This window comes from Coloeus monedula (assembly GCF_965178545.1).
Source record: "Coloeus monedula genome assembly, contig: HAP1_SCAFFOLD_496, whole genome shotgun sequence".
Lineage (NCBI taxonomy): Eukaryota > Metazoa > Chordata > Aves > Passeriformes > Corvidae > Coloeus > Coloeus monedula.
Window position 1 is genome coordinate 1 of NW_028120465.1, and position 26,372 is coordinate 26,372.

At 55.1% G+C, this 26,372-nt stretch overlaps 1 long non-coding RNA gene across 1 annotated transcript; it reads right to left on the minus strand.

The window, feature by feature from the left end:
• Positions 1-12,919: 12,919 nt before the first annotated feature.
• LOC309585826 lies at positions 12,920-20,269 on the minus strand. Its single transcript, XR_014227322.1, has 3 exons — positions 20,142-20,269; positions 13,989-14,067; positions 12,920-13,664 (listed from the first exon to the last, which is right to left on the minus strand). It is a non-coding gene; the product is annotated as an uncharacterized lncRNA (long non-coding RNA).
• Between the last annotated feature and the right edge of the window lie 6,103 nt (positions 20,270-26,372).

The following is a 26,372-nucleotide window of genomic DNA, read 5'->3' on the forward strand; positions in this document are numbered from 1 at the left end:
CTACAAGTGTCCCGAGTGTGGGAAGAGCTTCTCCAGCATCTCCTGCCTGATCCAACACCAGGTGGTCCACACCGGGGAACGGCCCTATGAGTGCTTGGATTGTTGGAAGAGCTTCAGCCGGAGCTCCGACCTGAGGGTACACCAGCGCATCCACACTGGGGAGAGGCCCTACGAGTGTCCCGAGTGTGGGGAGAGCTTCTCACAGAGCTCTACCTTGACCCGACTCCAACGGAGGCATTGCTAAGGGAGGCCCTGCGAGTGCCCCGAGTGCTGGAAGAGCTTCGTGTGCTGCTCCAGCTCCATCCCCCGTGGGAGGATCAGCGTTGGATGATCCCCAGTGTCCTGGGTTGCAGTGTATTCTATTACCATCCCCATGAGCTGTTGAAACCAGGTGGGGCAGTGTTCCCTTGCCTCCTCCCCCCAGACTATCTTTCTGTTAATGGCCCATCATTGTCCTGCCACCTGACTCAGAGATAACTCCCTCCGGACCATCTTCTGTTAATGAGCCTAATCAACACTTGGCCTCATGACTCATTACCCCATTGTGAGATGCTCCACCCAGAGGGAGGAACCAAGCATCCCATCGTGGATATAATCTGAGACTCTGAACACCAGAGCCAACCCTTTCCACTGGATTTCCAGAGGACAGGAGCTACACAGCCACCACTGGACCTTCTGAGGAAGAGCAGACCCTTTTTTTCTGCAGGATCACCGCTTTAGAGGGCTGCAGCCACCATTCTACCAGACTGCTACCACCACCCTGCCTAACAGGGACTTAGGTTGTATCTTGACTCTGTCAGTTTGAACCAGTGTTTTCTTTTAGTTTTTTTTTTCCTTTTCTTTAACTTCCCCATTAAATTGTTATTCTGACTTGGTACCTCCCACTGGTTTGTTTTCAAACTAGTACATAATTTGGCGCCCAATGTGGGGCTTGCTCTGAGAGAAAGTCAGAATTACAATTTTGGTATAAACAGAAACCTATTCACCATGGTGCTCAGCTTGTCTATATGGGTACTGTTATCTTGCTCTCTATATTTTTCCTCACATGGGGAACTACGTGCCTGTTGTATTACTCCTGTTAAAACCAGGGAATGGTATGAGAATTGTTTTATTGGTTTATTATGTCTGTAGCATAATAACCTGCGAGGCGATGAATACTATTCGGAATCCATACTCAATTTTGTTTGGCTGTCCTAGTCGTGGCTCCTGTGTCTGGGATCTCTTCAACAATCGCACCCAGCCCCTGGTGGGAGGAGTAGAGAGTGGTTTCTTCCAGCCTTTCAAGCCAGGCACAGCAGTTTTTGAAAATATTGAGTTCCCTCTGGATGTTAAAGATGGTATCTTCTTGTCAGTTCTCTTTTTTCCCTATGGCCTGCATTGTGTACACCATGCTTAAAAACAAAACACTACATAGTGTGGTGCAACGTTTGCTTGAGGAGGAGGTGAAAAGGAGCAAAGCAACAAATACCATGTCTACATGTTCTGTCACACAGAAAGGAACCAAAAGCAAAGCAACAGCATCGATGTCTACACAGACTGTCACAGAGGAGAAAGAAACCAAATGCAAAACAACAGCGTCCATGTCCACGCAGACTGACACAGAGGAGAAAGAACCCAGATGCAAGACAACAGCGTCCATGTCCACGCAGACTGACACAGAGGAGAAGGGAACCAAAAGCACTGTCAGTGTCCCCACGCAAACCATCACTGAACCAGAACAGCCTAAACTGATTGCAGTTGCCCCTGTGCAGAAGAAGAAATCAAAAAGCAAGTCAGTCCGCATAGTGACTGACGGGGATGCAGCAGGACCTTCGCACCCAGCAGAAGAGGCAGAGCCAGAGATCATCACTCGGTCGCTGTCCCTGAGTGAGCTGCATGACCTGCGGAGGGAATTCACCCGCCAGACGAACGAGTCTATCCTGACCTGGCTGCTCCGCATCTGGGACGCTGCAGCCAATGACACCATTCTGGACGGAAGTGAAGCCAGGCAGCTGGGATCTCTGTCCCGGGATGTGGTCATTGACCAGGGGATCGGGAGAACCCAAGAAGCTCTCAGCCTCTGGCGGCAACTGCTTACAAGTGTAAGGGACAGGTACCTTTGTAAAGAAGACCTCCAGGTGCACCAAGGGAAATGGAGCACAATGGAACAAGGTATCCGGTGCCTGAGGGAATTGGCTGTGCTGGAGATCATGTTCTCAGAAGACGAGAGATTTCCTAAGAGCCCAGATGGTGTCCAGTGCACGTCACAGATGTGGTTGAGGTTCGCACGCCTTGGACCAGAGATGTACTCCCGTTACCTGGCAACACTGCAATGGAGGGAAGGTGAGGACAGGGTGGGCATCTTGGTGAACAAACTGAGGATTTACGAGGACACCGTCACAGCCCCATTTCGCATTCATGTCTCATCTGTGGAAACAAGGCTGGCTGAACAAGTCCGGAGCTTGATCGAAGAAGGCCATCAGAAATTGAAAAAGGAACTTAAGGAAGAGATTTACCACATCCCGCCAGAACCAACAAGAGTCTCTGCCATTAGGAGCCAGCGTCCCCCAACCAGGGAGAGAGGATACACCCCACAAGGTAATCTCTGGTTTTTCCTTCAGGAACATGGAGAAGACATGAGTAAGTGGCATGGAAAACCCACCTCCTCCTTAGCAGCCAGGGTACATGAACTAAAAAGAGGGACAACTACCACAAGAAGCGCATCTAGAGTCAACGCCGCTCCGGTCTCGCGCACAGAACTCCAGACGGTACCGGAATGATAATATGACCGATCCTCTTGAAGGGACCTCAGGAACGTATTCACCGGAAGGGAGCAACATGTACCATGACCAGGAATAGAGGGGCCCTGCCTCTAGCCAGGCAGAGGAAAGGGAGAATCGGGTCTTTTGGACTGTGTGGGTCCGATGGCCTGGCACATCTGACCCACAAAAATACACGGCTTTGGTTGACACCGGCGCTCAATGTACTCTGATGCCATCAAGGTCTGTGGGAGCAGAACCCATTTCTATTTCTGGGGTGACAGGAGGATCCCAGCAGCTGACTGTACTGGAAGCTGAAGTGAGTTTAACTGGGAACGAGTGGCAGAAACACCCCATTGTGACGGGCCCGGAGGCCCCGTGCATCCTTGGCACAGACTATCTCAGAAATGCCTATTTCAAGGACATCGTTGGGCTTTTGGGATAGCTGCTGTGGAGACAGAAGATATCAGACAACTGAGTACATTGCCTGGCCTCTCAGAAGACCCCTCTGCCGTGGGACTGCTAAGAGTTGAAGAACAACAGGTGCCAATTGCCACAGCAACAGTGCACCGTCAGCAATACCGCACTGACAGAGACTCTGTGGTTCCTGTCCATGAGATGATTCGCAAACTGGAGAGCCAAGGGGTGGTCAGCAAGACCCATTCACCTTTCAACAGCCCTATATGGCCAGTCCGTAAGTCCAGTGGAGAATGGAGACTGATGGTGGATTACCGCGGCCTGAATGAGGTCACGCCACCATTGAGCGCCGCTGTGCCGGACATGTTGGAACTTCAGTACGAGCTGGAGTCCAAAGCAGCAAAGTGGTACTCCACTATTGACATTGCCAGTGCCTTCTTCTCCATTCCTTTGGCAGCAGAATGCAGGCCCCAGTTTGCTTTCACCTGCAGGGGCATGCAGTACACCTGGAACCGACTGCCCCAGGGGTGGAAGCACAGTCCCACCATTTGCCATGGACTGATCCAGACTGCACTGGAAAAGGGTGAGGCTCCAGAACATCTGCAATACATCGATGACATCATTGTGTGGGGAAACACAGCAAAGGAGGTATTTGAGAAAGGAGAGAAGATCATCCAAATTCTCCTGGGAGCCAGTTTTGCCATCAAAAGGAGCAAAGTCAAGGGACCTGCCCAAGCGATCCAGCTCCTGGGAGTAAAGTGGCAAGATGGACGATGCCAGATTCCCACTGAGGTCATCAATAAGATCACAGCCATCTCTACACTGACCAGCAAGAAGGAAACACAAGCTTTCCTAGGCGCCATAGGTTTTTGGAGAATGCACATTCCTGAGTACAGCCAGATCGTGACCCCTCTTTACCTGGTTACCCGAAAGAAGAACAGCAGCAAGCCTTCACCCAGATCAAGCAGGAAATTGCTCACGCCATAGCCCTTGGCCCAGTCAGGACAGGACCAGAAGTGAAGAACGTGCTCTACTCTGCAGCCGGGAACAATGGTCTGTCCTGGAGCCTCTAGCAGAAGGTGCCTGGTGAGACTCATGGCCGACCACTGGGATTCTGGAGCCGAAGCTGCAGAGGATCTGAAGCCAACTACACTCTCACAGAGGAGGAAATCTTGGCTGCCTATGAAAGAGTTCAACCTGCCTCAGAGGTAATCGGCACTGAAGCACAGTTGCTTCTGGCACCCCGACTACCGGTGCTGGGGTGGATGTTCAAGGGAAAGGTTCCTTCCATGCATCACGCCACCGACACCACATGGAGCAAATGGATTGCTCTCATCACACAGCGTGCCCGTATTGGAAACCCGAATCACCCTGGGATTCTGGAAATCATAACAAACTGGCCTGAAGGTGAGACTTTTGGATTATCTTCTGAAGAAGAGGAAGAGCAAGTGACTCGTGCTGAGGAAGCCCCACCATATAACGAGCTACCGGAGACTGAAAGATGTTACGCCCTCTTCACTGATGGTTCCTGCCAAATTGTAGGCGCTAACCGAAAGTGGAAAGCCGCTGTATGGAGCCCCACACGACGAGTTGCACAAGCTACCGAGGGACAAGGTGGATCAAGTCAGGTTGCAGAGCTTAAAGCCGTCCAGCTGGCTTTGGATATTGCTGAATGAGAGAAGTGGCCGAGGCTCTATCTCTACACCGACTCGTGGATGGTAGCTAATGCTCTGTGGGGATGGCTGGATCGCTGGAGAAAGGCCAATGGGCAGCGCAGAGGGAAACCCATCTGGGCCGCTGAGATTTGGCAGGACATCGCCGCCCGAGTAGAGAAGCTGACCGTGAAGGTTCAACACGTGGATGCGCACGTACCCAAGAGTCGGGCTAATGAAGAGCATCGCAACAACGAGCAGGTGGACCGAGCTGCTAAGGTGAAAGTATCTCAGGTGGATCTGGACTGGCAGCACAAGGGAGAATTATTCCTAGCTTGTTGGGCCCATGATGCCTCTGGTCATCAGGGGAGAGATGCAACATACCGATGGGCCCGTGACCGAGGGGTGGACCTTACCATGGACAGCATCTCACAGGTCATCCACAGTTGTGAGACCTGTGCTGCAATCAAACAGGCCAAGCGGGTGAAGCCTCTGTGGTATGGCGGACGATGGTCAAAGTACAGGTATGGGGAAGCCTGGCAAGTTGATTACATCACCCTTCCCCAAACCCGCCAAGGCAAGCGCTATGTGTTGACCATGGTTGAAGCAACTACTGGATGGCTGGAGACCTACCCTGTGCCTCATGCTACTGCCTGGAACACCATCTGGAACATGGGCCTGGAAAAGCAAGTCCTGTGGAGACATGGCACCCCTGACAGGATTGAGTCGGACAACGGGACTCATTTTAAGAACAGCCTCATCAACACCTGGGCCAGAGAACACGGTATTGAATGGATATATCATATTCCTTATCATGCACCAGCTGCCGGAAAAGTTGAACGCTGCAATGGACTACTTAAAACCACCCTAAAGGCACTTGGTGGGGGGACCTTCAAAAATTGGGAAGTGAACTTAGCAAAGGCCACCTGGATGGTCAATACCCGTGGGTCCATCAATCGAGCTGGTCCCGCCGAGTCTGAACCCTTGCACACAGTGGATGGAGATAGAGTCCCTGTGGTACACCTGAGAGGTATTTTAGGAAAGACTGTTTGGATTAATCCCACCTCAGACAAAGGCAAACCCATCCGTGGGATTGTCTTTGCTCAAGGACCTGGTTGCACTTGGTGGGTAATGCAGAAAGATGGGGAAACCCATTGTGTACCACAAGGAGACCTAATCTTAGGTGAGAACAGTGTGTAGGGTTTCATTGTATATATATATATATATATATATATATATATATATATATATATATATATGTATGTGTGTGTAGAGTTTAAAGAAGGTATTGATTTGGGATGATGTAGATGGTAATAGAATAAGGGGTGGATAATGTCCTGGGTTGCAGTGTATTCTATTACCATCCCCATCAGCCGTTGAAATCAGGTGGGGCAGTGTTTCCTTGCCTCCTCCCCCCAGACTATCTTTCTGTTAATGGCCCATCATTGTCCTGCCTCATGACTCAGAGATAACTCCCTCCGGACCATCTTCTGTTAATGAGCCTAATCAACACTTGGCCTCATGACTCATTACCCCATTGTGAGATGCTCCACCCAGAGGGAGGAACCAAGCATCCCATCGTGGATATAATCTGAGACTCTGAGCACCAGAGCCAACCCTTTCCACTGGATTTCCAGAGGACAGGAGCTACACAGCCACCACTGGACCTTCTGAGGAAGAGCAGACCCTTTTTTTCTGCAGGATCACCGCTTCAGAGGGCTGCAGCCACCATTCTACCAGACTGCCACCACCACTCTGCCTAACAGGGACTCAGATTGCGTCTTGACTCTGTCAGTTTGAACCAGTGTTTTCTTTTAGTTTTTTTTTTTTTTCCTTTTCTTTAACTTCCCCATTAAATTGTTACTCTGACTTGGTGCTTCCCACTGGTTTGTTTTCAAACTAGTACACCCAGTGACCCCCATTGTGCAGAGCCCTGGTGACCCCCGTTCCGGGTGATCTCCACTGGGTGGAGGGAAGGTGTTGGAGAGATTTCTTTGCTTTCTCCTTTTGCTGCTGGGATTTGTTTGGTAATAAATTCCCTCCCTGTGCCCAAGCTGGGTCTGTTGTGCCCGTGCCGGTGCTCGGGGCGGGATCTCTCCCGGTCCTTCTCTCAGCTCCTGGGCCTTTCCTTGTACTTCCTGTCTCTGTGCAGTAGCAGAGGGCAGGGACAGAGCGGTTTTGGTGTCTCCCGGCATCCAGGCAGGGCCAGCCCAGCCCCGGGGGTTGTGAGAGGCTTGTGGGGTTCCCCCATTTGCGGGACATCCCCACTTGAGGAGGGTGTCCCCACTTGCTGCAGCCCCAGCCCTCAGGCAGCGCTCAGCCAAGCAGAGAACACCCTCACCCTCGTTTTTGGGCACAGCTGAGCCCCTGGACATCTCCATCCCCATTTTGCGGTGCAGCTGAGCTCCTGGATACCGGGGTCCCCAGTTTTGGGGCTCTATTGGTCTTGGATTGGGTACCGGGGCTGGTTCAGAGGTGGCCTCTGAGAGAAGGATCTGGAAGTTTCCTCCATGTCTGGCAGAGCCAATCCCTGGCGGCTCCAAAGATGGAGGTGCCGGATGCAGAGATGCCCCCACAGCCCCTCGGAAGGAGGGAGGGGTGGGGGGAGGGTGTTTTTCAGGGTCTTCTTTTCCTTCTCATTCTCCTGCTCTTATTTTTTGGTGTCATCAATTTAATTAATATCTCTAATTAGAGCCTGTTGTGCCTGTTCTGGTGTTTATTTTGGGATCTCTCCAGGTCCTTATCCCCACCCGGGAACCCTTGGTTCCATTTTCTCTCCCCTGTGCGGCTGCGGGGGGCAGGGACAGAGTGGCTTTGGTGGGTGCCTGGCACCGGGCCAGCGTCACCCCAGGCCATGGGCACCCCTGAGATCCCGCGTCCCTGGGGACACATTTCTGGGCACAACTGAGTTCCCACCTGCCCCGCACCCCGAGGTTCCCCTTCCCAAAAAACCCCACTGCCAGGCCCTCCGCCAGTCAAAATCATGGCCAGCGCTGGCCATGGGGCGAGTGGTGGCAGCTGGGGCCGTACTGGTGGCACTGGTGGTGCTGGGAGCCCCCCCGGCTGCGGGTGAAGAGCTCTCGGGTGAGCGGGGGGGCGGGACATGATGGGAAGGGGGTGGAGAAGGGGAAAAAGGGGTGATGGGACCCCTAAAATGAGTGAGAGGTGGAGGGGACCCTCAGGAAGAGCAGGAGGGGGCTGAAGAGGGGGGGGTGAAACGGGTGAAGGGGGGGGGGGGGAAAGTGGGGAAAAGTGGAGGATGGGGAGAATGGGACTCCAAAACTCCTCTAGGGAGCGGCTGGAAATGGCGGGGGAGGGGATGTGAAATAGGGAGAAGGGTGGAAAAGAGGAAGTGGGAGCACGGGCAGGAGGGTCCCATGGCGGCCGTGGGGCACAGGGGGTGCGGAGCGGGGATCCGGGGTGGCTCCCGGAGTTCTGGGCGTGCTGGGGGCTGCAGGGGGGCACCCCCTGAGCTGTGTTCCACACTCAGGGGTGTTCCAGGGGATGATGAAGTCCGAGTGTCACTTCATGAAGGGCAGCGAGCAGGTGAGGTTGGTGCAGAGGAGCATCTGACACCGGGAGCAGCAACTGCACTCGCCAGCGATGTGGGGCTGTTGGTGGGGGACACCCCGTGTGGGGAGAAACAGGCGCAGTGCTGGAACAGCCATGCAGCAGGAGTGGGGTACAAAGGGGCTCTGGCGGACAGGCTCTGCCGGCACAGCCGCGAGGTCGTTGCCCCGTTGCTGGCGGAGCGCAGAGGTGCAGAACGTCGGGGAGAGCGAGTCCCCTCGGGCCCTGCCCTGGGGATGAGCCTGGAGCCCCTCAGCCCCCCTGGTGCCCATCCCCGGGGCCTCTTGTCCTTCCAGGTTCCCCTGAGCTCTCCCAGTCCATCCCAGTCCCTCCCAGTCCATCCCAGTGTCTCCCAGTGCCCCCGCGCGTGTCCATCCCAGCCGTGCGTGGCGCTGACGCCCCTCAGCCAATCAGAGCGCGTCTCTCTGATGACTCATCAGTTGCCAGGCAGACCCGCAGCGCCGACTGCCCCGTGCTGGACTCGGCCTCCCAGTGCCGCGCGCTCCGTTCCCAGTCGCTCCCAGTGCCCTCCCAGTGCCTCCCCAGTGCCCTCAATCCACTCCCCTCTCACAAGGGCAGCTCACTTCTCTCAGAACACTCCAACCCAAAGCTGTCTATGCTTCTAGGCCGATCTCTTGTCCTGTTTCTCGGTGTTGAGCATTCCATCAAGAGCCACCCTTCTTTTTAGCCTTTGCAAAGGGGTTGGGAGAGGGTTTGGGGGATCCTCGGAAGGCAGGGAGACACTGGGATGGGGTTTGTGGAGTCCTGGAGGAGATGAGAGTGGGTTTGGCATGTGCTGGAAGGTTTAACAGCGTTCTGGACAGATTGTGGACGAAAAAAGAGGGGTTTGGGGGTTCCTGATGGCTCTCTGGGGGGTTTTTTGAGAGGTCCTGATCCCTGCAGATCCCCCAGAGATGCCAGCGGACACTGCCCACAGCAAGATTCTGACGGGGATCGGGGACTTCGTGTTGGCCTTCGTCTTCGTGGTGCTGGGGCTCGGCTTTCACTTGCTCGAGAAGGTGACGGGGGGGTCCCGGGGATCGCATCCCCCCTCCCCCAGAGCGTGTGTGCTCCCCCGGGCCCCCCAGCCCGATGTCACCCCCTTTGCTCTGCCCACAGAGCTCCTGAGCCGCCGGCAGCCGCAGCCCCTCCCCGTGGCCTCGGGCCCGGCCGGGACCCCCCGCTCCATCCCCGTGCTGATTTTGGGGGGGTCGTGTGTCCCCCCAGCCCCGCTGTCACTCTGCCCCCAGCCGGCTGCTCCCAGTGTTCCCAGTAAGGCTTCCCAGTTCGGGCTGATCCCATTTATTGGGGGGCACTGGGGAGGGACTCTGGGGAACCCCGTGGGGGAGCCGAGACGGGGGGGGAAAACCGGCCCTGGGATGGATCAGGAATGGGGACCCCCCTGTGTCCCCCCCATGTCACCCCACTCTGGGTTCTGGGAGCCCCCAGCTGAGGGCAAGGAGCTCTTGGGTGAGTGGGGAGGGGTGCAGGGACGATGGGAAAGGTGTCTGAGAGGGGGATAAGGGCCGGGGGGACAGCGGGAAAGGGCTTCCCATGAGACTCCCTTCGTTTCCCCATCACTTGATCTCTTGAGCTGTTCCCTGGGGCTCTCGGGGGGGCAGAACCTCACGGGGGGGTCCCCAAACCCCTGTCCCTCCCTGGGGGTCTCATGGGGGGTTCCTCCCCACCCAGCAGCTGGTGCTGAGGTGGCCGTGGGGCAGAGAGGGGTGGGAAAGGGTTGTCCAGGGGGGTCCCTTGAGCTCCCAACCTGCTGTGGGGTGCTGGGGGCTGCTGGAGGGGGGCACCCCCTGACCTGTCTCCCACACAGGTGTGTTCCATTCCTGGGGAAAAGCCCACTGGCACTTCCTTGATGACAACAACTGGGTGAAGCTCATGGACAGGAACATCTACAACTGGGAGCAGTTTGGGCACAGGGGATACCCCAAAATTTGGAGGTGGGATGGAGTTGTTTTGAGGTGGAATTGAGCCGTTTGCAGTGGGATGGAGTCGCTTTGAGGCGCCTTCGATCCCTCTCGGCTTTTGGGGTGCAGAGCTGTGAGGGACTGAAATGTTCCGGGTTAGTGGCTCAAACCATTGGCCACCGGCAACAGCAGCGGGGCCTTTGCTGGCCGTGGGCACAGGGAGCGCCCGGGGGCACAGGGGGGGAACACCCAGCCCGGAGGGGACGAGCCGGGCCTGGAGCCAGGGAAGGGCAGAGGCCGATCGGAAGCAGATCCGGCCAGGTGGGACAGGGCTTTGGAGCAGGGCAGCGCCCTCCCTTACACAGCTGGCCCAGCTCTGGGAACCCGCCCGGGGCACGCCCAGGACATGCACACAGAGGGCTGGAGGTTTCCATCCCTTCGCATGGGCCATGCCTGGCTCAGCTGCGCTGCCGGGAGGGGCAGGGCCATGTCTTAGAAGGGGCCATAAATCATCAGAGCTCCCAAAGTGCCCCGGGATCCACAGTGTGACATCGGACACTGCAAAACTCCCCCGGGGGAGGCACCTGGGTGTTCACCCAAACCTGAACCTGTATTAACCCACAGAACTTGGAGTTTCCGGGGCTTCCCCAGCCCCCACGGGATCCAGCCTGGGACCATCACTTACACCAAGGACAGGGACATTGGAACAACCAAAACCAAAAGTTTTGTTGCTGATCCAGGGCTGCTGACTCTGTATCCTTCTACTCTCATACTTTCTTTGCCCTTATACATTTCCTAAGTGTTACTTTTATGCTTTTAATATTACTGGAGATGGTAACCAAAAGGGCTCCAAACCCCCTTCACACAGCAACCAAACTGTTCTGAAATAAACCCTACAGAGATATATTTATAAACACAGATCTTTCACTGTTGTTTCACTCTAATCTGCCCCAGGGGAGCCATGAACCAGACCCTGGGTTACCCTCGCCTTCAGGGGCAGGGCGGAACAGGAGCTGGACACGGGGGAAGCTTCTGGAAGCTGCTGATGGAAGCCACCCCTGGAGGCCCCCTATTTCCAAAGCCTGGCCATGCAAACCCAGGACACTGGATCCAAACATGGATCGCTCAGACGGGGGGCACCAGGGCTCTGCCTGTCGTGGTTTGACGCAGCTGAACGTCAAGCACACGAAATCTGTTATTTTTCATAAGAGGAAAATGAGAAAATATTGAGGAAAACAGAGAGCTGTGAGGCAAAACAGGTTCAAACAGTTGCTGTACAAAGAAAATGTTTATTACTAACAGAATTGAAAGTAAAAAGAAATAACAAGAAATTAAAGCAAACCTCCCCTCTCTTCCAGCACTTCCCTCCTTTTACCCAACTTGCAGAAAGGAAGCAGAACATGGGGTTTTAGTCAGTGCTGCAGTTCTTAAAAAGTCTCTTTGTTATGCTTAAGGAAAAAAGGGTTTTCTTCTGCATCACGTGGTTCCCAAAGTGCCACCAACAGCAGACCCGCCCAGAAAGAAACAATCTGCTGTGGTGTAAAACAACTCTCCCCTGAAACATCTCACAGTTCCTTCACACTGCCAGACATGGGCCATCACATGGGGTTATTATTCTTTTTAAGGATGAGTTATTCTGGCCTGAGCACAAAGGCTTTCTTCACCACAAGTCTCTAAAAGCCTCTCACTGCTTCTGGCATGGGCCCTCTTCACGATTTTCACGGGCCATGCGTAAATTCTCCATCCCCCCATGTACTCCAAATGGATCCAAGAGACAAACAGTTTGTGATATTACAGTTTCTTACCATAGCCTGCAGGAAGGTTTTTAAGCTACGCGCGAGAATCGCGGCACCGCCCTCTTTTCTCCTGTTGCCATTTCCAGCCCCGTCCCACAGGACTCACTTTCTCTTCTCTCTGACTCCGAAGCCGCCGCGTTGAAGAGTGTTCTTGTTCGGGCTTTACGGTGGGGAAAGCCTCGCTCCCTTTGTGCTGCTGGCTGCGTGGTGTCCTCTTCAGTTCAGCGTGGAGTGTGCTGGCTGCAGACAGGAGGCTCCGCCGGCTCCCGCTGGCTCCGCCGGCTCCGCGTGGAGAGGAGAGGGACCCGCCAGTCCCAGGGAGCCGCGCCGGATGGGTTTAGCTGTGAGCAGTCCATGGCTGGCTTTAGCTGCCTGCGGCTCTGGGACAGTTCCCCCCCAGCAGTGACACAGGTTCTGTGCCGCGGTGTTGGGAAAGGAGGGGGTGCAGGGGCCTGGCCCGGCGGGGCCCGGAGGCTCCAAGGCCCCCCCACCTTCCAGCAGGAGAGCTGGAACGAAAGGAAATTCCCACCTTTCCACACGGTTTAAATATGTAAATTGTGAGAAGCATCATTAGTGTAAAAGACTGTCCATGAACTCAGGGTAAACCCACTTCACTGCCCATCATGGGTAGCTCCAATGGGAGACGAAGTTGGAGGAGGAGATGAAGCCCTTCCCGCACTCGGGGCACTCGCAGGGTTTCCCTTACCAGTGGGTCCGTTCATGTGAGGTCAAGGCAGAGCTGTAGGAGAAGCTCTTCCCACACTCGGGACACTTGTAGGGCTTCTCCCCAGTGTGGGTGCGCCGGTGCATGACAAGGTGGGAGTTGCGTTTGTAGTTCTTCCCGCAGTCGGGGAAGCGGAAGGGCCTCTCCCCTTCCCGCACTCAGGACACTCGTAGGGCCGTTCCCCAGAGTGGATCTTCTGGTGGTGCTTCAGGTAGTAGCAGTCTTTGAACCTCTTTCCACAGTCAGGGCACTCATAGGGCCGTTCCCCAGAGTGGACAAGCTGGTGGGTGAGGAGGTGGGAGCTCCGGACGAAGCTTTTCCCACATTCCCCACACTCATAGGGCCTTTCCCCTGTGTGGACACGCTGGTGGACAATGAGGCTGCAGCCTTCAGTGAAGCCCTTCCCGCACTCCAAGCACTCATAGAGCTTTTCCCCAGTGTGGATCCTCTGGTGGCGGGTCAGGTGCTGCCTCTGGCTGTAGCTCTTCCCACATTCCAAGCACCTCTAGGGCCGCTCTCCAGTGTGCACTCGATGGTATCTGTGGAGCCTGCAGCTCTGTCTGAAACTCATTCCACATTCCAGGCATCTGTGGGGCTTCTCCCCACTCTGAGGCTTCTCCCCCAGCTCTGAGCTGTGGCTGGATCTCCGGCCGCCTTCCCGGCACAGGGGGGCTCTTTCCTCCTTGGATCTCTCTGAGCTGCATTTGCAGCCACTCTTCGTGCGGGATCTCTGCAGCTTTTCCTCCCCACTGGATTCCTGCACCGAGGAGCTGCTCAAAGCGGCCTCTTCCACGAGGTTCTGCCACAGGGATTTGTTCCCCTGGTCTCCATCTGCAGCTCAGTGCCTGGGGCAGGAAGGACAAGGAGAGGAAGGGACAGGGAGAAGGGAAAAGGAAAAGGTAGAAGGAGAGGAAGGAACAAGAAGGATCAAGGGAGGAAGGAGAGGAGGAGAGAAAGTGGAAGGAAGAAGGACAGAACAAGGAGAGGAAGGAGAGTGGAGAAGAAGAGGATGGGATTTGCCTCCGTGCCACAGGGAAGGGGAAGGAGATTCCCCCAGTCCGTCCCCGGCAGGACGGCGTCGGCAGCGGGGTTGTCCTGCAGCCAGGGGCGATGCTGGGCTGGGAGATGGAGCAGGAGAGAGGGGAAAGGGGCAGTGACTTCCTCCTCACCTGCCTGGGGGTCCTGGGGCATCTTCCTCTTCCTCACAGCCTCCTCCTCCATCCAGCCAATGTTTGGGACTGAAAAATCCTGTTTTGGAAAGAAAACAACATGTGAGAGTGTTATGTCGGGGGTTCCTCCCGCCCAAGTCCATCTCTAGAAGTCACCTGGCATCTTGTGTCCGTTAAAGCCACCAAAACATCAAGATTCAACCCAAAGTAATCCCTGTCCAGTATCTCCAGTTTCTGGTTCTGGAAGTTCCATCTGTCTGGGCTGCTGGGGGTCCCACAAGTGTTGGGGGTCCACCCTCTCAAGGCTGCTGGGGGTCCTGGGAATCCCAGGGATCTCCTCTATCCCAGACTGCCAGGAGTCCCTCAGTATTGTCTCTCTCCATTCTCCCCACTCAGGGGGTCTGGGGGTTCCCCTATCCCCCCTCTCCCTCCCACACTGCCGATTGCCACGCGGTACCGGAGCCTGAGCCAGGAGACAAACCCCCAGTGCAGGGGGAGGGGTTCCTGCATCCCCCTGCCCACCACCGGTGCTTGGCCGGCAGTCACCACCAAAACCCCCCAAAAAAACCCCTCCTAGGGGCCGCCCAATATTCCCCAAGGGGCATTTACAGTTCAGCTTTGGAATCCTGCAACATCCAAACATCCCTCCCAAAAAAAGAAAAACCCACAGAGCCTCCCCTCTCCCCAGGATACTTCAGGCGAGCTCCAAAGATCCACACCTGCACCGAAAAAAGCCTTCTCATGGATCCCTGAAGGTATTTGGGGTGAGCTCCCCCTCCCCGGTCACCTGCGGGATGAGGGGGGCGATGCTGCCGGGGCTGGGAGGGCTACTGAAAAGAGTAGGAGGAATGTCTCTTTGCAAACACACCCCCAGACAGGGCCAGAGACTGAGAGATGAGATAGCGAGATAGGAACTGGGAGGAACCATTCACAAGAACATTACTAATTGACATGGAACTAATTGACATGGAACTAATTGACAGGGAACTAATTGACAGGGAATGCTGCTCAGACAAGGCCATGTTGAATTCCTGAACCTGGAGAAGAACAACAAAGATACAAAGGGGAACAGGGTGCACATTAGAAGGGGACACGTAGCAGGTGAATCGGGAAGCCTGTACCTTCCAAGTACCTCAGCCAGGGGCAAAGGACAGGGAGATGAGGCAGGGAAAATTAGGATAAAAAGGAGGCTTTGTCCTCCAGCAATTTGAGAGGCCCCATGGGAAATGCTCCAGGGCCTCTCCCTTTGTCTGTGAATAAAGTTACAGCACTCCTCTGTCACATTTTTCTACATAAACCTCTGGACCCATGAATTTTCTCACACAACCTGGGGGCTTCTCCAGAATTCCTTTCACCATCTGGGGCCGGTGGGCAGCGAGTTGAGCAGAAGGCGCCTCATCCAGTTTGGGTGATGGGCTCCCTTCAGTGGCAGCCGGCACCAGGCGATCGATTGGGTACCCGAGAGTGTCCAGGAGACAGATGAGCAACGGACCAGGGGGGTCCATGAAGAGTCCACAGGAACAGGGCACTGAAAATCTCACCAGTGAGTACAATGGGATCTTCAGGGAGTAAACGTAGCAGGGCAGCCACAGAGGGGGGCAAGGGAAAGCCACATCCAGGCAAAAGGGATGATGATCCCAAAATACTTTCAGAGAGTCCCTTGGGAGAATGTTGAGGCAGTTTGCACATTCTCCCAGAGGTATTTAATGACATGGACACCCAGCGGCGGTAATAAGGGAAGTCAAGAAGGGGTCTCAGCAACAGGGGACAGATACTGTTGCTGTACTGGGAAAGGATTGGTTGAAGGGAGTGTGCAGGAATATGGTTAAGGCAAACAGCAGCAGGATGAATCCCTGAGGTAAGAAAGGAAAAGGAAGATGGAAAAGAGGAGGGAGAGAAAAATAGTGAGGACTGGAATTTTTTGCAGCACGTTCCCCTGTCTTATCCTCAAAATTTGCCAACCTTTCTATCCCCATCTTCAAGGACAGGAAAACAAGGACATCAGGATCTCAGGGGGTGTCTCTGTGGCTGGGAGCAGCAGGAGCAGGCACAGAAGTGCGGGACTGGGAGCATGAGCTGGGGGCCTTTGGTGCCCTCCTCGGCACAGCAGAGCCGACCCAAACAGCCCCTGGCAAGGAATCAGGGCTCCAGCTGCAGGCCACAAGGACACTGCAAGCACAGACAGCAGCACCCTCAGCACGAGCAAGTCCAGCCCTGATGGACATGGATTGGCAGGGCTCTCAGAGCTCCCAGCACACCAGGGACCCACCGCACCAGAGCCCTTGAGAACATTCAGGGCGCGTCTGGATCGAGACAAGGCCGCTCCTGATGGACACGGGGGCCTCTCGATCCACTCCGAATCTGAGACCTAAGGGCGGAAATTGTCAAGAAGTTCTTTCATTATTCAAGCAATAAGTGGGAAAGATGAGCAGGTGTGTTTTATACAACCACTATTAGTAGATGTGGGGGATGGGTTTGAAACACATCAATTTCTGTTTGCTCCTAATTGTGATTGTAATTTACTGGGAAGGGATTTGGTGGCTAAAGTGAGAATGCAAATTCATATTGTCAAAGGAGATACAGAGGCTAATGCTGCTCTACCTTTGTGTCAAATGTCTGCAAAGGTGTCTTGGTTTGAAAGACAGGTGTCTGCTAAGGAAGGCAGAAGGCTCCCTTGGAATGGCAGATGCAACCCCCTTCCCTCCAAGTTATTATAATTTTGAAATCAAGGGGGCTTTTAGGCAAAGATGTGGGAAATAGGAATAACAGTTCTTTACTATTATATATCTGTATGTGTATAACAAGGCAAACAAACAGCAATAACTATGGCAGTAACAGCAAACAATCCCAAACCCAGTGCCAGCCTTCTCGGCTGTCAGGCCCTTTCCCCTCGGGTGCAGTTCCGCTCGCAGCCGGCAGGGGCGCTGGCGGCTCCCGGTGAGCAGGGCAGGTGCGATGGTTCCCCCGCGGCTGCAGGGGGCGCTCCGGAGCGAGCTCGGGGAGCACGCGGCACTGGCGGCCTGGGATCCCGGGAAGGGATGGGACAAAGGCTTCACAAACCGCTGGGCAGCCGATCCCGGTGTCCGGTCGGACCCTCGGGAACAGCAGGCTGGAACGGCAGGGGCAAGCACAAATCCCGGGTGGCCAACGACGTGTATCCAAAGGAAGAACCCCCCGGAGGTCTGGGCAGGCAGGACGAGCACGGCTACAACATAGTGAAGGCTCGAAGCAGCGGCGGGGCAGGGCGGCCATGGCCCGGCTCCGAGCGGGGCAGGGAAGGCAGGCGTGGGGTCTCGGAGCTTCTCCAGTAGTGAGGAAAGCAGCCGAAGAAGCAGGCAAGGTCCTTCTCTCTTTCAAACGCAGAGAACGACTGCCCCCACACCCAGGTGAAAAAAAAGAGTAGCCAGGCGCACCCCACCCTCAATGGGTAGCTCTTTGTTTTCCTTAAGTATCCAGCGATTAGCAACAGTATGGGGGAAAATTCCTTTAACAGAAAAAAAACCTAGAACTCTTAAAACCCCAACTGAAGGCCTCTGCTGTAGTGAACCCAGAAGTGTGGGCAGCCCCAAGGAAATAGGGAAAATTAGATATGGAGCCTCTCCAAATTCCTCTGAAGCATCCAGGACAAGTGGTGTCTAAAAGCAATACCCTGTTCCAAGGGAGGCAAGGAAGGGGTTACAGCCTCTTACTGAGGCCCTGCTAAAGGCAGCGCTTCTGGAGCCAGGCATCTCTCCCTACAACACTCCTCTCCTGCCAGCCAAGAAACCCCATCATGGACACCAGAAGGAAAGCACAATTTTCAAGGCTTCAAAAGCAGATTAACTGAGCCTCCTGCCCTGGCCCTCCCAGACAATCGACTCAGACAGAGGAACTCATTTTAAAGGAAAGACCCTTCAGGCCGTTCTGGCTGCTTTAGGAACACAGTGGGACCTCCAAACGCCCTGGTAACCCCAGAGTTCGGGTCAGGTATATTCAATTATCTCCCCTGCAACTGATGTTTGCAATTCCTCACCCTGCTCATTCTCGACCTAGTGGGGGGTGGAGATCAGGGATGTCTGTTTCAAGCAGTTGTGGCCAGAATCCTGTCTCTTGTGAAATCTTTTCCACAGGAAGCTCAGCTGGCACAGACCCTGCATTGGGACTTTAAGGGATGTTACACCAGTCAAGGGAGATGAGCTTAACGTCTCAACAGACTGGGAAGAGCCCAAAAGATACCCAAAAAGATAACAACCATCAACAAAACATCAACGCCCGTCAGCAAACATCAAGGAACAGCTACCCCAGACACTGCTCCCAGCACAGCTGGAGACCCCTGCTCTGGAAAAGGCTGAGAAGGAAATCAAGGAGTGTGCACCTAATTAACATCAAAGGCCAAGCAATCCGGGGCTAATAGGTGAATGAGGGGGATGGGAAGCAGGAGAATTAGTTTGTCAGGAGCAATGCATCCAGCTTGGTCAGCATACCAGGGCAGGAAGAAAAGATAAGAGACCTCTGATAAAACCAGGGGGAGTCTCAGACAGACATCCTGCGAACTAGCTCAAACCAGTCTCAAAGGCCAGGGGTACAAAAGAGCATGCGCGGGGGAGAAAGGTGAAAAGTTCAGAACGAGGAAGACCTCCTGCCTTCATCAAAAAGACCCTCGGAGACCCCTACCAAAAAGCACCAACAACGCTGCGCAAGCGCAACCGGATGCAAATGACTTTTGGGTTCATTATAATATGAAGCGAGGCTGGGCAGGGCTAGGTGATGAATATGTATAGGCGTGTTGCGAAACTTAATGAATATGGAACTTGTAACCTGCAGCTGTCCGCACGCATGATTTTGGAGGAGCGATCCCCCGTGCATCCCAGCTGGAATAAAACATACCTACTTTACTACTTATTTAGTAGTGGAGTTCTTTCCGCTCTTCAATAGGAAACCAAATACTAAGAACTACCCATCTTGGAACAAATGAACATTAAACCTACGGATTTCTATGGGTTTAGACTGTATAAAGTTGAGGAAAAATCGAGTAAAACTCGTGTGCCATGGAATGATTTTCTCTGCACACCTGAGCTATGTGCGCATGAAATGATTTCTGTTGCACATCCTGGCCAGAATAAAGTAATGCCTTGATCCTCTAACACTGAAAAGGTTGTTGGAGAGTTTTTGTTCTTCCCGCAGTTTTGGTGACAAGATTACACCATTAGAATATTTTTCTTAATGATCCTACTTTGATATTGTCAGCTGGGTTTGGGTCAATTTTGAGTCAATTTTTAGCCCGAGAAGAAGTAGCAAAAATCTTTATTACTTTGGGGGTTTTTTGTGTATGTGTGTGCATGGCTGTTACTGATGGCAGAATGTCGGAATGGTTTTTTGATGCTCACCTTTAGGCTGCATTTTGCAAAACTGGAAGGGGTTTAAAAGTGACCCTTTAACTCATAAGCAGTTAAAAGAATATTTAAAAAAACCCCACATGGTGTGATTACCATTGGAAATAGGGCCAGGGACTTGGAGAGAAGGAAGTAACCGGAGAAACCATCAATTTTAGAAGACGTTACTAATTGACACCAACTGCTGCTCAGCCAAGGTCCTGCTAAATTCCTGAACTTCCCGAAGAAGAACAAAGACTTAACAGAGCCATGAATATCGGATGTTATACAAAGTGGGGGTGCACATTAAGGGGCACACGCAGCAGGCGGATCGGGAAGTCTGTACCTTCCAAGGACCTCAGCCACTGCGGAAAGGGACACGGAGATGCGGCCGGGCAAATCGGCATAAAAAGGAGGCTGCGTCCTCCAACACTTGGACAGACCCCACGGGAAATGCCCCGTGGCCTCTCCCTTTGTCCACGAATAAAGTTACTTTCACAGAACTCCTCCGGCTCCTCTGGGCACACAAACCTCTGGCCACGGGAACTTTCCCGCACACTCCCGGCCACGGGGCAGCCACCTCCGTCCTACCCACAGCAGCCGGGACGAGCCAGCGCTGCTCCGGCACCGGCTCCTGCCGAGGCAGCAGCGGGAAGGAGACCGCGGGCAGCCGCTCCCGCAGCGCCCTCACGCCAGGGCCAACACGGCGCCCACACGGCACAACGAAGCCGCCACAGCCCCCTGCCGCCCCCTCCGCCCGCAGCCAGCCCCGAGCCCCGCCAGAACCGAGCGCGGCTCCCACCTGCGCTGGGGCCGCCTCCGAGCTCCGCCGCCGCCTCAGCGGGCTCCGGCCGCCGCCGCCGCTCCCGGGCCCGCACAGACGCTCCGCCAATGGCGCCTCTGCTGCGCCACGGCCGCCCTGCCGGCGGCTCCGGGCCCGGGCTGCTCCCCGCTCCGACCAATCAGCGCGCCAGAACCACGACTGACGGCAGCACCGCCCAATCGGAGCGAGGGGCGGGCTCTGCACACGGCCCAGCCCCGCCCCGCGCTCCCAGCGCCCCCCGGGCTGCGTGAGGGGAAAGCCGCAGCTGAGGAACAGCCCTGGAACGGGCCCGGCCCGAGCCGCCGTTCAGCTGAGAAGAGAAACAAAGCTCTCCGCTGCTCCCGGCCCGACCTGCCCAGCCCTGCGTGTCGGGTGCCTCCGGCTCCTTGGGAAGCTCTGCAGCCTCGCTACTCCCGCCCCTAATTCGGAGCATCAGGGCATGGCTTTGATTTCCCCCAAAAAGGGGAAACTGCCCCAAACCCCTTTGGCTGAGTGCACGAGGGGAGAGATTTCTGGCAGAAAGCTCCAAAAACTCAGAGCAGGATAATGAGAAGCAAAAGAAGACCCTTCCAAACTTCTTCCTCCCACCCCTCCCTCCTTCCAGCTCCACCTCCCACCCCGGCAGTGCAGGACACAGGGAATTGGGGCCACGCTCAGTTCATCCCCGGTGCCTTCTCCCGCTGCTCAGGGACAGGAGTCGTTCCCCTGCTGCACTCTGGGCTCCCTCCCACCAGACACTTCTCCAGGAACTTCTCCAGCCTGAGTCCGTCCCACGGGCAGCAGTCCCCTCACACTGCTGCAGCCCCGGGGGTCACTCTGCCCCGGGGTCAGTCCTGCAAGGACAGGCTGCTCCAGCAGGGCCCCTCTGTCCACGGGTCTCCCACGGGGTCACAGCCTCTCCTCAGGCATCCCCTGCTCCGGTGGGGGCTCCTCCAGGGGCTGCGGGGTATCTCTGCATCCCCAGGGATTTCCAAATCTCTTCCACATTCCAAGCCCTTGTGGGGCTTCTCTCCACCCTGAGGCTTCTCCATCAGCTCTGAGCTGTGGCTGGATCTCCGGCTGCCTTTCTGTCTCACGGGGGGTCTTTCCTCCTCGCAGCTCTCTGGGCTGGGTTTGCAGCCCCTCCTCGTGGATCTCTTCAGTTTTTCCTCCCCGCTGGATTCCTGCACCGAGGAGCTGCTCAAAGCAGCCTCTTCCACGAGGTTCTGCCACAGGGATTTGTTCCCCTGGTCTCCATCTGCAGCTCAGTGCCTGGGGCAGGAAGGACAAGGAGAGGAAGGGACAGGGAGAAGGGAAAAGGAAAAGGTGGAAGGAGAGGAAGGAACAAGAAGAAGAAACAAGGGAGGAAGGAGAGGAGGAAGGAAAGTGGAAGGAATAAGGACAGAACGAGGAGAGGAAGGAGAGTGGAGAAGAAGAGGATGCAATTTGCCTCCATGCCAGAGGGAAGGGGAAGGAGATCCCCCCAGTCCGTCCCCGGCAGGACGGCGTCGGCAGCGGGGTTGTCCTGCAGCCGGGGGCGATGCTGGGCTGGGAGATGGAGCAGGAGAGAGGGGGAAAGGGGCAGTGACTTCCTCCTCACCTGCCTGGGGCTCCCGGGGCATCTTCCTCTTCCTTGCAGCCTCCTCCATCCAGCCATGGCTTTGGAATGACAAATCCTGTTTTCAGGGCAAAAACAAGGGGTGAGTGTGTTAGGTTGGGGGTTCCTCCAGCCCAAGTCCATCTCTAGAAGTCACCAGGCATTTGTGTTCATAAACCCCTTCAAAATATTAAGATCCAACCACAAAAGCCCTTAACACAGAGACACAGCCCCAGAACTCCCAAAATCTTGATATACAGGAAAAACTCCTCCACAATAGGAAAATTCTGCCCTTCAAAAAACGAAACCACCAACATTTAGACCAATAAACCTCAGAAAAAATCCTGGAATCGGGGGGGCTGGGCACCCCCAGCACCCTTCAAAATCCTGGAATGGGGCAGCTGAGGAAAACCCAGAGCCCTAAAATCATGGGAAAAGAGGAGTTTGGCCACTGCAAACCCCGAAAATCGCGGGAAACGGGACAACCCTGAAAAAAGAGGAGATTGGGACAACGCCCTTCCCCCAAAAAATCCCCAGATCATGAGAAAGGAGCGGGAGAAGGGCCCGGAGAGAGGAGCAGAAGGAGGCGGGATTAGGAAGGAGGAGGAGCGGGAGGAGCGATGGAGGAGGAGGTGGGGGAGGAGGAGCGGGAGGAAGAGGAGCGAGAGAGGCAGAGGAGAAGCAGGAAGAGGAAAAGCAGCAGGGGAAGCGCGGGGTCGGTGCCCGCTGTGTCCGCCGCGGCCCCGGGAGCATCCCGCAGGTGAGCGGGCAGGGGGAGCTCGCCCCAAATCTCTCGGGGGTCTGTAAGAGACGGTCTGAAGATCCCTCATCTGCCTCACGATCATCGCCAGGGACAGAGACTGAACACAGGAGGCCTGGCCTGGCTGAGGTGGAGTGTCTGGAAATTGATGCGGGTCACAATGGACTGCGCCGTTCTCGCTGCCCAGGCGGGAAGGACTGCGCTGAAGCTGAAAGGAATGACCTGTCCTGTCCACCCGTCCTGTACCTGCTTCCCAAAGCAACGGGCCCCATAACAACGGCTGGAGGTTTCCCCAGCTCTTGGCCAGTTGCCCCTCGCTTCTGAAAAGGACTATAAAGGGACCTTCTAAAATAACCGAGACGAGATCTCCCCACGGAAAGAAGACGAATCTGTTGGCAGGAGACCACGAGGACTTTGTCTCATCTGTTGGTAGCTATTCCTCCCCCTTCTTCCTCTCTACTCTTTGTTTTCTTTGTCTCTCTCTCTTTCTCTATCACATTACTGTGTTGTGGGCACTTAATAAAGGTGCACTGTTCTGATTAAAACTGAAATCCCTTGTGTCCTTTTACACTCTGAGATCGATAAACGAACCGTCATGACCCCCGCTTGTATTAGCAGATCGTGACAGGCTCCCCGAGCGGCGTTTTCTCTTGGGGGGTGTTTGGAGTTCACAGCTTCTGGAATGGAGCCCCAAATCTCTTTGTGGGTCCCTGGGAGGGTTTCATTTTGGGGCAGGGGAGGGGGGGTGATGTTTGGATCCTGCAGGACCCCAGAGCTGAGCCGCAAATGCCCCTTCGGGGGATATTTTGGAAGGCTCCGTGCCGGTGCCGGGGTGGGAGGAGGACATCGGTCTTGGGGCCCCCCGGGAGAGCGGTGGAGGGGAACGTCGGGAGCCCCAGGATGGGGTGAGGGGAGAGGGGCGATCCCGGAGCTGGGGGACCCCCGGCAGCCTGGAGAGGGAGTGAGCCTGGATAAGGGGGGACCCCTGGGATCACTGTAAGCCCGGAGCAGAGAATCAGGGAGAAGGGACCCCTGGGACCCCTAAAATCCCTGGATCACCCCTGAGCGGGACCCCAGAGAGGGGGAACCCCAGGAGCCACGGGACCCCAATGAGGCCAGGGAAAGGAGAGCCCCAGAACACCAAAGTGGAGAGATCAGAGAGGGGGAAGTGCTGGGAGGGTTTTTTGGGCTGAATTGTGGTGGTTTGGGGGTTTTACGGACACAAAAGCCCTGGAGACTCCTAGAGATGGACCTGGGCAGGAGGAACCCCAGCCCAAGGCACTCACCCCTTGTTTCTCCCCCCAAACCAGGATTTGTCATTCCCAAGGCGTGGGCGGATGGAGGAGGAGGAAAAGCCCCGGAGATGCCGCACGAGGAGGGGCTGCAAACACAGCCCAGAGAGATCCAAGGAGGAAAGAGCCCCTCTGTGCCGGGAAGGCAGCCGGAGATCCAGGGGGAGCTCGGAGCTGGGGGAGAAGCCTCAGGGTGGGGAGAAGCCCCACAAGTGCTTGGAATGTGGGAAGGGCTTCAGCTACAAATCCCAGCTGAGGGCACACCAGAGGATCCACACTGGAGAAAAGCCCTATGTGTGTGGGAAATGTGGGAAGAGCTTCAGGCAGAGGCCCCACTATAGGAGAAAGTTTCACGAAGGATGTCTGGACTTCAGGCAGCTCTCTTGAAAGCTGTTTATTGCATAGGCAAAGTTACAGCATTTCAGGGAGTGGGTATCCAGAGCCAGCGCTACAGCTGCCAGCTCCAGCTGTAGGCATACCTGAAGCCACCTTCTGTTCAAGCTACAAAGCATTTTATACTTTTCTTTGCAGAGTATCTTAACACGTAACAACCAATAAGCACCATACACAATACCTTTACATCTGCCTGTAGCCTATCATAGCTACTACCATTACCATATTATAGTCATTATCATCCAATCACAAGAGTAAGTTACAATTTAAGCTTACAGTGGGAAATTCTCAGACCTTTCTTCTTCTTGCTACATCAACATTTCTTGTTTGCCTGCCATATCTCTCTTTTTGGTAAAGACATGTTTTCTATTTACTTATGCTCTTCTTGAGACTTATTTACTTGGTGAAAAACATGTCTTTGTTTGTAGTCACATACCTTTGTCCTACTCCTAAAAATCTCCTTCCAACTCATCTCCAACTTTTCTCAGTTACTCATCGATCACTGTTTCAGCAAAACATCTTTTATTCTATATCAAAACTTGCTTCCATTTCTATCTCATCCTCAGTTTCTACATTCAGGGATCTTTCTTCCAAGCCTACATATCTGTGAAACTTTCTTACCAAACTTTCATCCTCCCCAACACCCCACCTGATGAAACACCAGGTGATCCACACCTTGGAACAACCACATGAGTGTGGGGAATGTGGGAAGAGCTTCTGGTGGAGCTCCAACCTGATTCAACATCAGATGATCCACACCGGGGAGAGGCCCTACGAGTGTTCTGAGTGTGGGAAGAGGTTTCCAAGCAGCTCCAATCTCCTTGTGCACCAGCGGATTCACACGGATGAGAGACCCTTCCGCTGCCCCGACTGTGGGAAGGGCTTCAAACACAACTCCATCCTCGTAACCCACCAGCGCATCCACACCAGGGAGAGGCCCTACGAGTGTCCTGAGTGTGGGAAGAGCTTCTCCAGCAGCTCCACCTTGACCCAACACCAACGGAGGCACCGCTAAGGGAAGCCCTGCGAGTGCCCCGAGTGCGGGAAGAGCTTCGTGCGCTGCTCCAGCTCCATCCCCCGTGGGAGGATCGGCGTTGGATGATCCCCAGTGACCCCCGTTGGGCAGAGCCCTGGTGACCCCCGTTCTGGGTGATCCCCGCTGGGTGGGGGGAAGGTGTTGGGGAGATTTCTTTGCCTTCTCCTTGTGCTGCTGTGATTTGGTTGGTAATAAATTCCCTCCCTGTGCCCAGGCTGGGTCTGTTGTGCCCGTGCCGGTGCTCGGGGTGGGATCTCTCCCGGTCCTTCTCTCAGCTCCTGGACCTTTCCTTGTATTTCCTGTCCCTGTGCAGTAACAAAGGGCAGGGACAGAGCGGTTTTTGTGTCTCCCAGCATCCAGGCAGGGCCAGCCCACCCCCGGGGGTTGCGAGGAGCTTGTGGGGGTTCCCTGTTTGTGGGACATCCTCACTGGAGGAGGTAGAACTGGAAGGAGGGAGGTGTGTGAAGAAGAAGTTTTGAAGGGTCTTCTTTTAATTCTCATTATCCCCCCCACTCTGAGTTTGTTAGCAAGAAATTCAATTCATATCTCCAATTTGGAGCCTGTTTTGCCTGTAATGGTGTCTGATGAGGGATCTCTCCCGGTCCTCATCTCAGCTCATGAGCCCTTGGTTAAATTTTCTGTCTCCTGTCCGGCTGTGGAGGGCAGGGAGAGAGCGGCTGTGGTGGGTGCCTGACATCGGGCCAGCGTCCCCCCACTCCAATGGGACATGTTCCTGTGTGGCCCTGGGCTACGGTGCCACTGTTGCTGTTGCTTTTGTCTTCCTTATGATTTTATCTTTTGCATGAAATGCTTGTGAAGTGCCCCCGCTGTCCCCTGTGTCCCCTGGGCACCGACAGCCCCGGCCCTTGCCCTGCTCCCCCTCCCACGTTCCATCCCGGCTGGCGGAGCCTTGGAGCTGCCGTGGGGCCGTGGGGCTGCCCCGGGGGCTGCGCCCCGAGCCGGGGCCCCTTCCCAGTGCTCCCAGTCTGCCCATCCAGCCTGGAGCAGCCAGCGAGGGCTTCAGCTGGGGCGGCAGAGAGGCGCTGCTGGGGGGTCCCACCTCCGCTTGGCTTGGGTTGCTCTTCCCAAGCTGGGTATAAACGACTTTGGGAGTTTTCTGCCACAAATCTCTCCCCTCGTGCACTCAGCCAAA